Below are 15,413 nucleotides of genomic sequence, written 5' to 3' on the forward strand. Positions count from 1 at the left end.
AGTGAATAAAGTGCCCCCTATTGTAACATATAGGGATATTATAAGTCGCTGAGGAGTTCCTTATAATATATAGTGAATAAAGTACCCCCTATTGTAACATATAGGGATATTATAAGTCCCAGAGGAGTTCCTTATAATATATAGTGAATAAAGTACCCCCTATTGTAACATATAGGGATATTATAAGTCCACGAGGGGTTCCTTATAATATACAGTGAATAAAGTACCCCCTATTGTAACATATAGGGATATTATAAGCCCCCGAGGGGTTCCTTATAATATACAGTGAATAAAGTACCCCCTATTGTAACATATAGGGATATTATAAGTCGCTGAGGAGTTCCTTATAATATATAGTGAATAAAGTACCCCCTATTGTAACATATAGGGATATTATAAGTCCCAGAGGAGTTCCTTATAATATATAGTGAATAAAGTACCCCCTATTGTAACATAAGTCAGGTCATGGAACACCGAGGTGACTTCTAATATCCCTATATTTTACAACAGGGGGTACTTTATTATAATATACAAGTTTTAGTGAGTCATGTGACAAATTACATCACTAAGCTCTGATTATAACTGATGACATCACTACTCACTGTTTATAAGGATATAATTTACAGTTTGGTCCCATGGGAAAATGACCAAACTGTATATTATATTGATATATACACACAGTATGCACTTGTAAATAACGGTACATTGACTCCTATGGATAATATAACTCCAGATCTTAAATACATGATACAGTGAGAGATTGACCAATAAAGCAAAGCTGAAGTCTGTAGCCTCAAACTACCCAGAAGCTCTGCCACACTCAATCAGGTGATCGCCATACCAACTCTTATCACTCCACAAAGGAAGAAACGTAAAATTAGCGAGAGAGGAAAACTGTGATAAATGTGATAATATTAAAAATGGGAAAGTAAAAAATGCCCTCACATCAAAGCGAATAAATAAAAGAGTCATCAACATCTGAAAATCCCCCAATGCCTTGTGAGCTATGATGAAAAATGACCACAATCATCATTAGTAGCCCAGAATATCTTTGGCCTCTCATTGTATCACATGATTGCTTGTGGAAACTGGCCCTTAAAGGACAACTAAAGTCTAAAATAGAAAATCATTAGAAATGCTGTATTTTGTATACTGAACATAAATATAAACATTCTGAACTTACTGCACAAGCCCAGGGATTGAGAAACCTAATTAAAGTAATGATTTAATCTTTCAAATCTGTCCAAAGGGGGCTGCCATGTTGTTACTTTGTTAGACCATCTTTTATAAGATTTGGCTCCTGCACGTGCTCAGTTTGCTCTGGGCTGCTGTTGGGAGGCAGAGCTTAGGGAACGTAGTAAATTATCAAAACAAAAATCAGGTAATATCTGCCATAGAATCTGATTAATAATAAGAATCATAATATGCAGACTGCACTGGTTCCTGTGTTGCCATGTAATGTAATGTGGGGTTTAGAGTTTTTGCATTGTTTAATGAAACATTTCCCAGCTCTCCAAAGCCAATAGCTGCATAAATATGCAAAATAATCCTCCAATGAGAATCCCAGCTGATGTGAGTAAATCCGGCTCCCTGTTCTCTGTTCCTGCAATTGGAGTTGGGAGCAATAAGCACAGTTTCCCAGCACTGAACAAGTCTGTCCCTTTATCCCCATGTCTGATTAGCCATAGGGGAGAGTATAAGGTGCATATGTCACTGTATTACATACAGAAAAACCTTTATAATGGGAAAGTTTGTTCCCAGATGGGCTGTTTTGGAATAGCTTCTACATATGTTTCCAACCTTTGTATTTGTTACACAGCTCAGTATTTGGAATCATTACAAGGTGGAAAGAAAAGTCACACATGATATGGATTCAGTTAAAGTCTCAGCCCAAGCTCAAAGTGCCAGAGCAGGACATGAGTTTTTTAGGGAGCAGCCAGACAGGACTGTGATTGGTTGGCCTGTATGCATGTTTAATAGTGACCAGGCAGTGACCAGAGCAAGCCGGCATAGGAAAGAAGAATATTGTGAGTCGGTCCCTAAGCTCAGGTCACTGACATCAGCCAAGAGCAGACTGAGCATGTGCAGTAGTTGGGCAAAAGATGGAGAGCTACTGTGGGCACCTTCAGGGGCATGGGGCATTATTTCTATAGAGCTTTGGTGGCTTTGGGCTGGTACAGGGGCTGCTGGCTGAACTGAATATTGTCCAACTATTTGCATTACAAAATAAAATGAATTTAACCTCCTTATACCCTAAGGGCCCTACCCATACAACTGTGATTCACTCAATCATTGCTCTACATATATATATATATATATAACCTTTGGTACATTCTTTTTGTAATTATATTTCTAATATAATTTTATCATATTTGTTGTAGTAACCCCTTCTATAGGCACCGTGAACACACATCTAAATCAAACAAAATGTTAATTTATATAAAACAAAAACTAGAGAGTAAGTGATGCAATCATATTGATAAAAAAATAATAACTTACAATGCCGCGCCTCTCCTATCAATTTCAAATGTAAACGAGCACGGCACAGGGAATATATAAAGCAGCTGCCAATCTCATTACTAGGAAATAACTCTCTCAGAACACACCCAGCCCAGTGCTGAGCCAGAATGGAACGGGCGCTCACTTTGTGCTGTGTTTTTACCTTTCTCAGAGTGACAGGTGAGATTCTAATTTTCTACTTTAGTAGAGATATTTTCCTTTACAAGTTAAAATGGTTGGAAATGGCTAAAAACAATGACACTTTAGACTAACAGACTTGTTACTAAGAGCCCCAGAGATGAAATGAAGAGTTTTGCCAACCGTGACTCTTGTGTATATAATAAACCTCTAATATATTTCTTTTTAAGTTCTTTCATTCATTTTTGGTCATTGGAGTCTGTCCCTGCAAAGCTTCTCTGCGTTGTCTTTTGCTTCAAACGCAAGTTACATAAAGGAGAACTAAAGTCTAAAATTGAAAATCATTAGAAATGCTGTCAAGAGGGGGCTGCCATGTTGTTACTTTGTTAGACGATCTTTTATAAGATTTGGCTCCTGCACATGCTCAGTTTGCTCTGGGCTGCTGTTGGGAGGCTAAGCTTAGGGAACGTAGTAAATTATCAGCAGCCAAGATAAGTTCTGTTACTCGCGCATAGGGAGGGAGAATGGGCACAGCTCCTTTATACAGCACGTCTTACATCCCTCCATAGAGGGTTTCTGTGTGTATGCATAGGCAAGAACTCATTTTTAATGTATAGATGTATATATAAGTGGGTATTTTATGTACAACATTAACCTGCATATTTCTGTATCTGTCAATTGTGCTATTCTGTTTCTTTGCAGCTTCTTCTGATAAGGCACTAAATTGCCTAACATGCGATTATGCGAGGTATGATGGTTCTCGCACATGTCATTATTCACAAAGCTGTTCTGTAGGAAAAGTCTGCATGACGGTTTTATCGAAAGTTGGTATGTACTATGGCATATAGTATACTGTTTAAATAGGTCTCATATGTATTCTCCATTCATATCTATAAATCACATTGATGGGTCAGATGCAAAGTTATCGATAACTGCCTTCCAGTTACCAATCCCCAGAAACGTTGAAGGGTCCAAGTTATGGATGTACTGTATATATATTGTGTGGCTCACCCCATGTGCATAATGGTAATGTGGCCAGTAACTATATTGGAGAATTGCAGCATTTACAGAGAATGTGGGAACCCCGACAGCAGGGAACCAGACACACCCATCCTGATGCACAGTTAATATTATGGTAGGAAATTGCAGTTGGTCTTGTATAAACCTTTCAGTTGTATCTGAAATGAGGTGGGGTTTTATATGACTCTATTAATGTCTGGCCACAACTGGGATCTGGGTGTGGTCTAAATTGTACAGATTTTTAATAATATCTTATTAAAAATCAGTACAATTTAGTATGGGGCGGGCTACTGTGTATGGGGGGGAAAAACTGGTACTTAGTTATAACTGACTGCCTTCTCTATATTTGTATTTATATGTAGGAGTTGCTAAATTGTTTTCCTTAGGTCGTTCAGTATGAGGGTATAGCACATTTTCGTCTGCTCCCGCCATTTGATCTATATAAAAGGGGTATTTTTTTTTAAATGGGGTGTGGTAATTGGGGCGTGACCACAAAAGGGGGCGTGGTCAAAAAATTGTCCCTCTTTTCATTTTTCAAATGTTGGGAGGTATGGTATATAATACTCCCTTCTTCATTTATTGAAATGCCATCCATAATAAGCAAGATGTTAAGATCATGAGCTGTACAGTGTCACTAAGTACAACACAATAAGGGACAGTATAAGTATATAAAGACTGTAGATAACAACAATCTATATGTGCATATAGAACACAAACAAACAGCTAAGCTACACAGGACAAGAACAATAACCAGTGATGGCGGCTACTTTATATTGATATACGCAATACATGATAAATATACAAGGAATCAGATTCAGCCAGCAGGTTTTTACATTTTATCTCAGCATGTCCTGCCACCATGTTTTAAGATTTAAATCCTACCTCTAGATGGTGCTGAAGTGCAACGACTTTCCAGCAAAACACGATAGACCATGCGCCACCTGGTGGCAAATTTTGGTATTTGTTAATGGCATAATGCAACAACATTTTGTGAAATGGGTGTTTAGGGGGTGTGGTCGCAAAATGGGCATGGTCAAAACATATTTGAGGCTCTACGCACATTTGTTTTTGTCTCTCTTTGCTTTTATCAAATGTTGGGGCTTATGCAGATGACAAAGTTAGAGAGCAGCAACAGGGCCCTATTCTTACTGCCTGCCCTATGGATGGCAACAAGGGCAAGCCTACACCTATCAGTGCTGTTCTCTGTACATCACACAGCCCCCACAAGAGTCCTGACAAATATTACACGCATCATTTTTCACATTTCAATCATTTTTCGCCATTCCGCAAATTTTTTTTACAGTTTTGCAAATTTTCCGGCAAAGCAAAATGGGACAGATCCACTCATCGCTAGTGATGTGATATAAAAGCCCAATACCATCAGTGGTGTAATAGTGTATCGCATGGAGACACTGGCACCAAATCTCCGCACAGTGCCAATTCATATCAATAAAATGAATTATATGCCTATTCACCTGCAAATGTCTGCATTAGATAAATTAATATAAAGATAACTGTATAGAGTAGTTTGTATAACAAATAGAATTGCACATACAAGTGCAAGATATAAGTTTAACTTTTCAAGCTGCCGCCATGGCAGCTTTACCGATCTTTACCGATCACACATTGTAGCTTTTACTTAGTGCTCCTCTGTAGAGGCCAAATCACCTTTTCCGTACAGGTAATCAGTGCTCATAATACAAAGATGCATACAAAAATAAACATTTATTTAGTGTAATGCAATTTATTTATACATTGACAATCAAACACATGCATTGTACTCACAAACAACACTCTGCAAAACAACAATCCAGAGTCTATTGTGGATGCCAAGTCCTTTCTATACCCTGCTGTGCTGCAGTGCTCCACCAAACGCTACTGGACTGCATATCCCAACTTGTAACATATTATCAAGGTACAATGCATGGTGGGAAATGTATTTGTACTGCAATATTCCTCAGTAATATTTTCACAAGTTCTCCAGGACCCAGGGTGCTCAAGTGCTTTGAAATGCAAAAAAATCCCCCCAATGAGAATGCAGTGGGGCAGCTTTAAGGTTAGGTTAAAAAAAAACAAAAAAAAACATAATTTCTTGCAATGAAGTTAAATTAGTCTTTTATTTTTAGGCAGCAAAGTTACAATCATAGATAAAGTATGTGGAAAAAAGGAGCACTGTGACCAATCATTCAGCCAACTTGTGCGAGGCAATAAAGAAACAAATTTTACATCTTGCTGTGAGACAGACATGTGTGTACCTGAGGACAACAGTAAGTACTTTTATATATTAATTAGTTCATTTCAATATATATGTATATTCATATATTCATGCATGGTTGTATAATAAATAAATATATATATATATATATATATATATATATATATATATATATATATACATATACTGTAAGCCTAAGAGGGTGGGGAACTACTCAGCTGTTGCTGGACTACAAATCCCAGAATAATGTAACATATAATGAAGGCTGAGGCATGCTGGGAGCTGTAGTCCAGCAACATCAGGGTTGTATTCTTAAAGTAATATAGTAGAATAAAACGTTTCCAAAACTTTTCCCCAAATCTCCAGGGCCAGCGGAAAATTCTCTGTTCCTGCAATTGGAGTTGGGAGCAATAAGCACAGTTTCCCAGCACTGAACAAGTCTGTCCCTTTATCCCCATGTCTGATTCCTGTGCCATATAATGAAGGGAAAATGCCATAATTATCTCTATATGTAAGATAACAGGGAGATGCCTGACACAGTGCTGGGAATCAGCATTCTCATTGGTCACTTCTCTTGCACTTATAATGAGATGGTTGCTCAGTAGAATGCTCAGTGGGGAATTTTCTTGCACCTATAATTACATTTTTCTATCCTTTTTAGTTTTCAGAAATGGAATAATGTGCCCATTCTGCACTAAGGAAGGATCCATGGAGTGTACCACAACTGATTACGAGTGCATGGGAAAAGCAACCAATTGTTATAACTTCACTGTTCCAGGTTGTATAACTATCATTTATTAGCTGTTTCCTTTTTACTTTTCCCATTGATACGAAGTGCTGATTTGTCAGGAAATGTGTCGAGAAAATGCTGAGAGTTCTGAGAATGTTATTTTGTTCCTGAGTGTCAGGAAAAGAGAAAATAGTCTCATACTTACCGTGATTTTCTTTTCCTGGCCATCTCCTTGGGCAGCATAAAACGAATGGGTTAATCCCCCCCTGACCTAACTAGACACATCACAAAGCAAGCTTTTAGGAGCCCAGCCTCCCCTACCCTCCCTGTGTTTGTAACAAGCTTACTCGCCAAAATCTATATGCTGCCCAAAGGGATGGTAAGTATGAAACTATTTTCTCTTTTCCTGGCCATCCCTGGGAAGCATAAAACGATTGGGTTAGTACCCAAGCAATACACCATTACTCTAAAGGGTGGGTACAAGAAGAACGTGACACAAGAGCTTGCAAGCTAGTTAGGGGGGATTAACCCATTTGTTTTATGCTGCCCAGGGTTGGCCAGGAAAGAGCTTTAACAAACCAGGGCTGGTATGTGAGAATTCTGTTCAATGCAGTGGTACTGCCCAGTGTTACTCAGCTGATGATCAATTCCCATCAAACTTCTTCATTTCTAATGCAAACTACATACAGGATCAAAGAATGCTATCAAGTAGAAAATGGCTACTGTATTGTTATCACTCTATAAAAAATTGATCCCAAAGTCTACTCTTAATGGGTACTGGAGCACTAAGGGGAAGCGAGGAGTAAATTTTTTCGTCAGACATGGATTTACAGCCAAATTCTGCATTTCGCCATTGGCGAATTGTTCAAGAAACTATTGCAAACTTTTGCGGTCACATCATAAAAAGGCACGGTTGCATCAAAAAAGGGGAGATGGCGTTAAAAAAGGGGAGGTCACATAAAAAAGGCAAGGTTGTGTCCAAAAAGGAACCCACATTTGGTGAATTTTTTGCTGTTTTGTGGATTTTTTGCAATTTCATTCATTTTTTGGCAAAGCAAAATTGAACAGATTCGCTTAATGCTACTAAGGGGCATGTGTGACTGGGATGTGGCTGCATTAGTGTAATATATTTATTCTGCAGAAAGCTTTACCATAGTAAACAACCAGGTCACACATTCTTATGGGAGGGGGAGTGAATTATTATGAATTCTTATGGAAGAGAGAGCAAAAAAGGGAGGGGGAGAGAGCTGCGCTGACTAGTCTGATACCGAAGAACATGTATACGCAAAAGAAGACAAGAAATCCTGTGTTTCTTTTGATAGAGGACTCCGTGAGTGCTTATGGCTGTACATAAATCTGTCTGATAAATCTTACTTAGTTTTTACCTTTACTTCTCCTTTAAAACTTCAAAAATTGCTGGAAAAACTATGTTTTCCTAGCTAACAAACTTTGAAAAGTTTTTTTTTTTCTTTTCTTTCAGTCTTCCAGATTAACTAAAAGCATTTCTTTTTTTGCAGGGCCAAATGGGAAAATTATTCGCGGGTGCAGTTCAAAAGAATTTTGTGGGGATCCTAAAGATTCATTTGTAACATTTGACGAGGATGGCGGAAGAGCAAAATGCATTGAAAAATCGGTTGAGACCAGTCGCTAAGATTTGGAAGTGGATGTAGCAGAGAAGCTTTGGAAATATCAAGACTACAATTTGGGGGAAAACAGTTTATACATGGTGGTGGCAATAATATGAACATTGATAATCATAAAAATGCAGTTGTGGGAGAATTATTATTATTATTAAAGGAGAACTAAAGTCTAAAATTGAAAATCATTAGAAATACTGTATTTTGTATACTGAACATAAACATAAACATTATGAGCTTACTGCACAAGTCCAGGGATTGAGAAACCTAATTAAAGTAATGATTTATGCTTTCAATGTTGTCCAGAGGGGGCCGCCATCTTGTTACTTGGTTAGACCATCTTTTTAAAATTTAGGGCTTGCACATGCTCAGTTTGCTCTGGGCTGCTGTTGGGAGGCGGAGCCTAGGGAATGTAGTAAATTATCAACCCAGCACATCAGGTAATATCTGCCATAGAAGCTGATCAATAATAAGAATCATAATATGCAGACTGCACTGGTTCCTGTGTTGCCATGTAATGTAATGTGGGTTTTAGTGTTTTTGCATTGTTTAATGAAATGTTTCCCAGCTCTCCAAAGCCAGTGGCTGCATAAATATGCAAAATAATCCTCCAATGAGAATCCCAGCTGATGTGAGTAAATTCGGCTCCCTGTTCTCTGTTCCTGCAATTGGAGTTGGGAGCAATAAGCACAGTTTCCCAGCACTGAACAAGTCTGTCCCTTTATCCCCATGTCTGATTCCTGTGCCATATAATGACGGGAAAATGCCATCATTATCTCTATATGTAAGATAAAATCAAAATGGCTGATATAGTGCTGGGAATCTAATTAGCATTCTCATTGGCCAATTCTCTTGTGTATATCATTTTTTCTTCAACCTCCGTAGAGAACTAGCTGAAATCTAAAAATGATCCCATTGGCACAGAGACACAGGTGCATCATGGGTACAGGTACATATAAACTAGTGCTGCCCTTTTATAAACATATCATTACAAGATATCAATAAAAACAAGCTTTAGCTCAGTATTTAGACATAACTTGTTTATAACAGACTCCCAAATATTCCCATATCTCCATCCCCCAAAATATCAGTTCTGAATTCTATCCTTCTACAAACAACTTTCTCTAACACTTGCATTACACTGACCAAAGCAAAGGTCAGCTGAGCAGACTGGGGGTTCCATACACAGCCTATTTATTATAGTGAGAGCACAAACTCTGAACTGAGTGTCAGTCACTTTGGGAAGGAACATAGTGTTTGTGCAGAGGTTCCCCTGTACATATCATGTTGTTCTGCCTATACACCTACTGGCACAGTTTGGCCTCTCCCCGTGTGTAATGCACACAAACCCCCATGCAACTGCTTCATAAACACTTCGAAAGAAGTCGTTGGTCAGTTGTGTGGCTGCAAAAAGTAAAGCCTAGTAAAGCCTAGTAAAGCCTAGTACTAAATCTAATAAGGCTCTGTATTTTATCCATGGGGGAGAGTGTAAGGTGCATATACAGTCACTGTATTACATACAGAAAAGCCTTTATAATGGGAAAGTTTATTCCCAGATGGGCTGTTTAGTAACAGCAAAGTGACTGAAACTTTTGTCACAGCTTCTCCCTATGTTTCCAACCTTTGTAACTTATATTTGTTACACAGCTCAGTATTTGGAATCATTACAAGGTGGAAAGAAAAGTCACACAATAAGGATTCAGCTAAAGCCTCACCCCAAGCTCAAAGTGCCAGAGCGGGACTTTAGTTTTTGTTTTGTTTTTTTTAGAGAGCAGCCTGACAGGACTGTGATTGGTTGGCCTGTATGCATGTTTAATAGTGACCAGGCAGTGACTAGAGCAAGCCGGCAGGGGAAAGAAGAATATTGTGAGTCGATCCCTAAGCTCAGGTCACTGACATCAGCCAAGAGCAGACTGAGCATGTGCAGTAGTTGGGCAAAAGATGGAGAGCTACTGTGGGCATCTTCAGGGGCATGGGGCTTTATTTCTATAGAGCTTTGGTGGCTTTGGGCTGGTACAGGGGCTCAAAACACATAGCTAAACATTTCTAGCCATATTCTTTTTTTAGACTTTAGTTCTCCTTTAACTTAGAGTGACTTAAAATGATCTTTATGTACAATAAAATAAAAAAATGAATGCTTTTGATTTGTTTAAAGGGAAACTAAAGCCTAAAAAAAGAATATGGCTAGAAATGTTTAGCAATATGTTATGGACCGTTGTACCAGCCCAAAGCCACCAAAGCTCTACAGAAAGGAAGATCCATGGCCCTGAAGATGCCCACAGGAGCTTTTTATTTTTTGTCTGCTTTTGCAGCTCAGTCACCTCTCAACTGATGTCAGTGACCTGAGCTTAGGGACCGACTCACAATATTCTTCTTTCCCTGCCGGCTTGCTCTGGTCACTATTAAACATGCATACAGGCCAACCAATCACAGTCCTGTCTTGCTGCTCCCTAAAAAACTCAAGTCCTGCTCTGGCACTTTGAGCTTTGAGATTGAAAAATGCTATGTAAATCAATATATTGCTTGCAGAAACTGAAATGGAGCAGTTTATTCCCAGATGGGCTGTTTTGTATAAGCAAAGTGAATGAAACTTTAGCCATAGCTTGTGTTCTCTATATAATAACCGCTCAGTGCAGGAATCTTCATTGACTTTGCTTTGTGTACAATAAGTTGTGTTTTTTTGTTATGTTTGTATGTTTGTATGTGGGAGGGGTATATGGTGTTTTCACTCTATGGTATATAAGTGATAGAATCAACCTATTTTTATGTTTTAAAATAATTGTGCTAAATCCAGTTTCTCTAAGTTCTGTCTGTGTTTCTATCCATTCTAACAAGGTGGAAAGAAAAGTCACACAATAAGGATTTAGCTAAAGTCTCGCCCCAAGCTCAATGTGCCAGAGCAGGACTGGAGTTTTTTAGGGAGCAGCCAGACAGGACTGTGATTGGTTGGCCTGTATGCATGTTTAATAGTGACCAGTCAGTGACTAGAGCAAGCCGGCAGGGGAAAGAAGAATATTGTGAGTCGATCCCTAAGCTCAGGTCACTGACATCAGCCAAGAGCAGACTGAGCATGTGCAGTAGTTGGGCAAGGCAAAAGATGGAGAGCTCCTTTGGGCATCTTCAGGGGCATGGATCTTTATTTCTATAGAGCGTTGATGGCTTTGGGCTGGTACAAGGGCATAAATCACATAACTAAACATTTCTAGCCATATTCTTTTTCAGACTTTAGTTGACCTTTAAAGTGCAACTGAAGTTCTCTGGTGGGGCATTTTGGTCACACCTAGTTTTCCCCATCCATTTTCCATCATGCTATATTTTATTTTTTTGCTTTCCCAGGAACATATCTTTGCTGATCTAAAATGATGCGACACTAATTAAGTCACACTCCCATATCAATGAATAAAGCATATCAATAATGATGTTTCAGTGTCAACTTGTAATTAGCAAAATCTGGCATGTGTCTATTAGTGACTGCATTACAATTTGTTATGCTGGAGGTCAGGATGGGACTCCTGTGCCAATCAAGGCATTGTCTGAAAACTTTTTGAGATTAATCAATTTGAATGAGAAAATTTGGCATAAACAGATGAGAGATGTATTTTTAAAATTCAAAATATTATTTGAATTTTTTTAAGGGGGTTGTAAACCCAACCATAACACTGTCCCACTGCGCCCCCTAGTTTTGCTATAGAAGTTGCTGAAAAACATAATTATAGATGCAAGAAAACTCCCCACTGAGAATTCTACTGAGCAACCATCTGATTATAAGTGCAAGAGAAGTGACCAATGAGAATGCTGATTCCCAGCACTGTGTCAGGCCCCTTGCTGGTACCTTACATATAGAGATAATGATGGCATTTTCCCGTCATTATATGGCACAGGAATCAGACATGGGGATAAAGGGACAGACTTGTTCAGTGCTGGGAAACTGTGCTTATTGCTCCCAACTCCAATTGCAGGAACAGAGAACAGGGAGCCGGATTTACTCACATCAGCTGGGATTCTCATTGGGGGATTTCTTGCATTTTAATGGGGATTTGGGGGGAAGTTTTATTATGCAATATTGCTTTAACGCTTCATATGCGTTTGTGAATCAAGTGTTAGTATTTTTTTTATTCTATAATTGCAATGTAAATAATGTATTGTGATAATGCGCTTTTTAACGCATGCAATATGTGTGATAACGCATGCAAAATAACATTGATGAGCCAGTACTAATTTATCACATGCTTTTTAAGAAGGATTTCCCAGTGTATCATAAGTCAGTACAGGGGGGGGGGGGGGGTGCCGAACTCGTGCACCCCGTCTCACCTCTCTCGGGGGGAGTCCTCTAGTAGTGCCGACTCCTTCCATGTCTCGAATCCCTCTTCCCCTGTAGGAACCGGCTCTCTGCCTGAAAATGTCTTTAGCTTTTTATAGTGGCTCAGCTGCAGGCCCTGAGCCAATGCCTCTGTCATTTGGGTTATTGTGTCAGTCAAGGGATGCTCTGAAATGCTGACATCCTTAGCTTCACTGGTCTCGGTTACAAGCGGTTCTTGCTTTACTGCGTGCTGCACATTGCAGGGTAGTGATGGCAGCAGCCTCTTTTTCCTACTGGTATAGCCTGCAGATGGACTGGGTGCTTCAACTTTACAAGGCACAACAACAGCCTGGGGGTACACCAGGGGGCACCCTTACGATAAATCACCCGCAGGAAACACTGCATATGGCCCCACTTCTGAATTTAGTGTATCACTCACTTTGAAAAGCAGGACTGCATAACCGTCCATGGTTGATCCCTCATCTGCTATCAGATGTGCACACTCCAAATGTCTGTATTTAGGCAGGTTACTCTCTAACATTTCCAGTGTAACTTCAGGTGGTACACGATCAATGGCAAATGCATGGTGTGGGTTCACCTTTTCCTTTAGGGCCCATTCATAGACCTGGGCTGGTGTTATTAATGGCATATCTGCAGTGATTTCTGCTTCGATCTCAGCAGTGCCTCCAAATATAGCCCTCCTCTGCTACTGCATGAGATGTCCCGCTATATGGAAGGGCAGGTACACTGATAAATGGCGTGCCTCCCCCCAGGGTCAGGACAGGTTGGACTGCGGTACCCCTCCCTGGGAAACTTCTCTGATCCACAACACACACACACAGGAAAGGTTGATGGATTTATTGGCGGACGCTATACCTTTAAATTAGCAGAGAGAGATACAGCCTGCCAGCCAGGGGCAACTTCACTCACGTAACATAGCTGGTACTTTCTGAACTGCTGAGGGGAATCCCCCACTTATGGGGCAAGTACTTCAGAGTCTTGAGAAGAACTCCCTTTGGCTTTGCTCTTCAGAGCCAGACTAGCACCCCCTTTCCTTCCGCACCCTAAGAGAGCGCGCTTTCTGCCACTGGGGGGGGGGGGTCCCAATTACTTTCTTATACAGAGCACTGTGAGCTACCAGCACCTTGCTTGTCTATCTGCTTCCTTGTTCTCAGCAGCACCTTCTTCTCTCACTTCCTTCCTGTCAGCTCACACAGAGGGTGGGGGCTCCTCCTCCTTGCACAGTAACAACACAGAGGGGAGACAAGTATACAGAGCTCCCCTACATACAGGTACTGTTTTATTATTACAGAGAAAAGGGAATCATTTAACCATGAAATAAACCCAATAGGGCTGTTCTGCCCCAATAAGGGGTAATTATATCTTAGTTGGGATCAAGTACAGGTACTGTTTTATTATTACAGAGAAAAGGGAATCATTTAACCATGAAATAAACCCAATAGGGCTGTTCTGCCCCAATAAGGGGTAGTTATATCTTAGTTGGGATCAAGTACAGGTACTGTTTTATTATTACAGAGAAAAGGGAATCATTTAACCATTAAATAAACCCAATAGGGCTGTTCTGCCCCCAATAAGGGGTAATTATATCTTAGTTGGGATCAAGTACAGGTACTGTTTTATTATTACAGAGAAAAGGGAATCATTTAACCATTAAATAAACCCAATAGGGCTGTTCTGCCCCAATAAGGGGTAATTATATCTTAGTTGGGATCAAGTACAGGTACTGTTTTATTATTACAGAGAAAAGGGAATCATTTAACCATGAAATAAACCCAATAGGGTGGTTCTGCCCCCAATAAGGGGTAATTATATCTTAGTTGGGATCAAGTACAGGTACTGTTTTATTATTACAGAGAAAAGGGAATCATTTAACCATGAAATAAACCCAATAGGGCTGTTCTGCCCCAATAAGGGGTAATTATATCTTAGTTGGGATCAAGTACAGGTACTGTTTTATTATTACAGAGAAAAGGGAATCATTTAACCATTAAATAAACCCAATAGGGCTGTTCTGCCCCAATAAGGGGTAATTATATCTTAGTTGGGATCAAGTACAGGTACTGTTTTATTATTACAGAGAAAAGGGAATCATTTAAACATTAAATAAACCCAATAGGGCTGTTCTGCCCCCAATAAGGGGTAATTATATCTTAGTTGGGATCAAGTACAGGTACTGTTTTATTATTACAGAGAAAAGGGAATCATTTAACCATTAAATAAACCCAATAGGATTGTTCTGCCCCCAATGAATGTCCTAGGAAAGTGCAACAGTCAACTTTAGTTAGCTCCAACCAGGAGAGATAGCTGGGAGTATTCTCCTTTACAGGTTCTGCTGCCAAAGTATAGGGACCACAGTACTGACAAGGCTATCAGGTATAGTCTTCACTCTGAACGACTTCTGTTGTTTGGGATCTGGACCACTTCAGGTAGAAACCCCAAGTATAAAGAGTGCTTACCAACTACTCTCCACAGTGCTGCATCACTGATCTGCCTTTACCATCATTTGAACCTGCCATTCTTTTGTCTCTGCTTGTGAGTATTTATATGCACAACCCTGCGCTGGGATCATTTGTCTTGGACAAATTAAATTGTTCTTCAGTTTTGTTGCACAGAGTTTCTGGCATCCTTATTTTTACTTTATTTCATCTGACAGTGGGAAGTGTAGTGCAACAACTTGCACCTTCCATTACAATTCTTCCACATAGCCAAGGCCCCTTCTTTTGTAAGAAAGTACAATGTAGCCCTTTATGTGCTCTGACCTATCACTGGATTTGTCTGTATTACACTTCATTCAGGTTTTAGAATTTCTGCTGTATGTATATATATATATCATTTATATAGTGTAGCAAAAAG

General features: G+C 39.6%; 1 protein-coding gene across 1 annotated transcript in view; it reads right to left on the bottom strand.

Annotated features, from left to right (window-relative positions):
* LOC116412294 overlaps positions 1 to 15,413 on the bottom strand; it is a 36,499-nt gene that overhangs the window by 7,308 nt on the left and 13,778 nt on the right. The window lies entirely within an intron of this gene.

This window comes from Xenopus tropicalis, chromosome 7 (assembly GCF_000004195.4).
Source record: "Xenopus tropicalis strain Nigerian chromosome 7, UCB_Xtro_10.0, whole genome shotgun sequence".
NCBI classification, from domain to species: Eukaryota; Metazoa; Chordata; class Amphibia; order Anura; family Pipidae; genus Xenopus; species Xenopus tropicalis.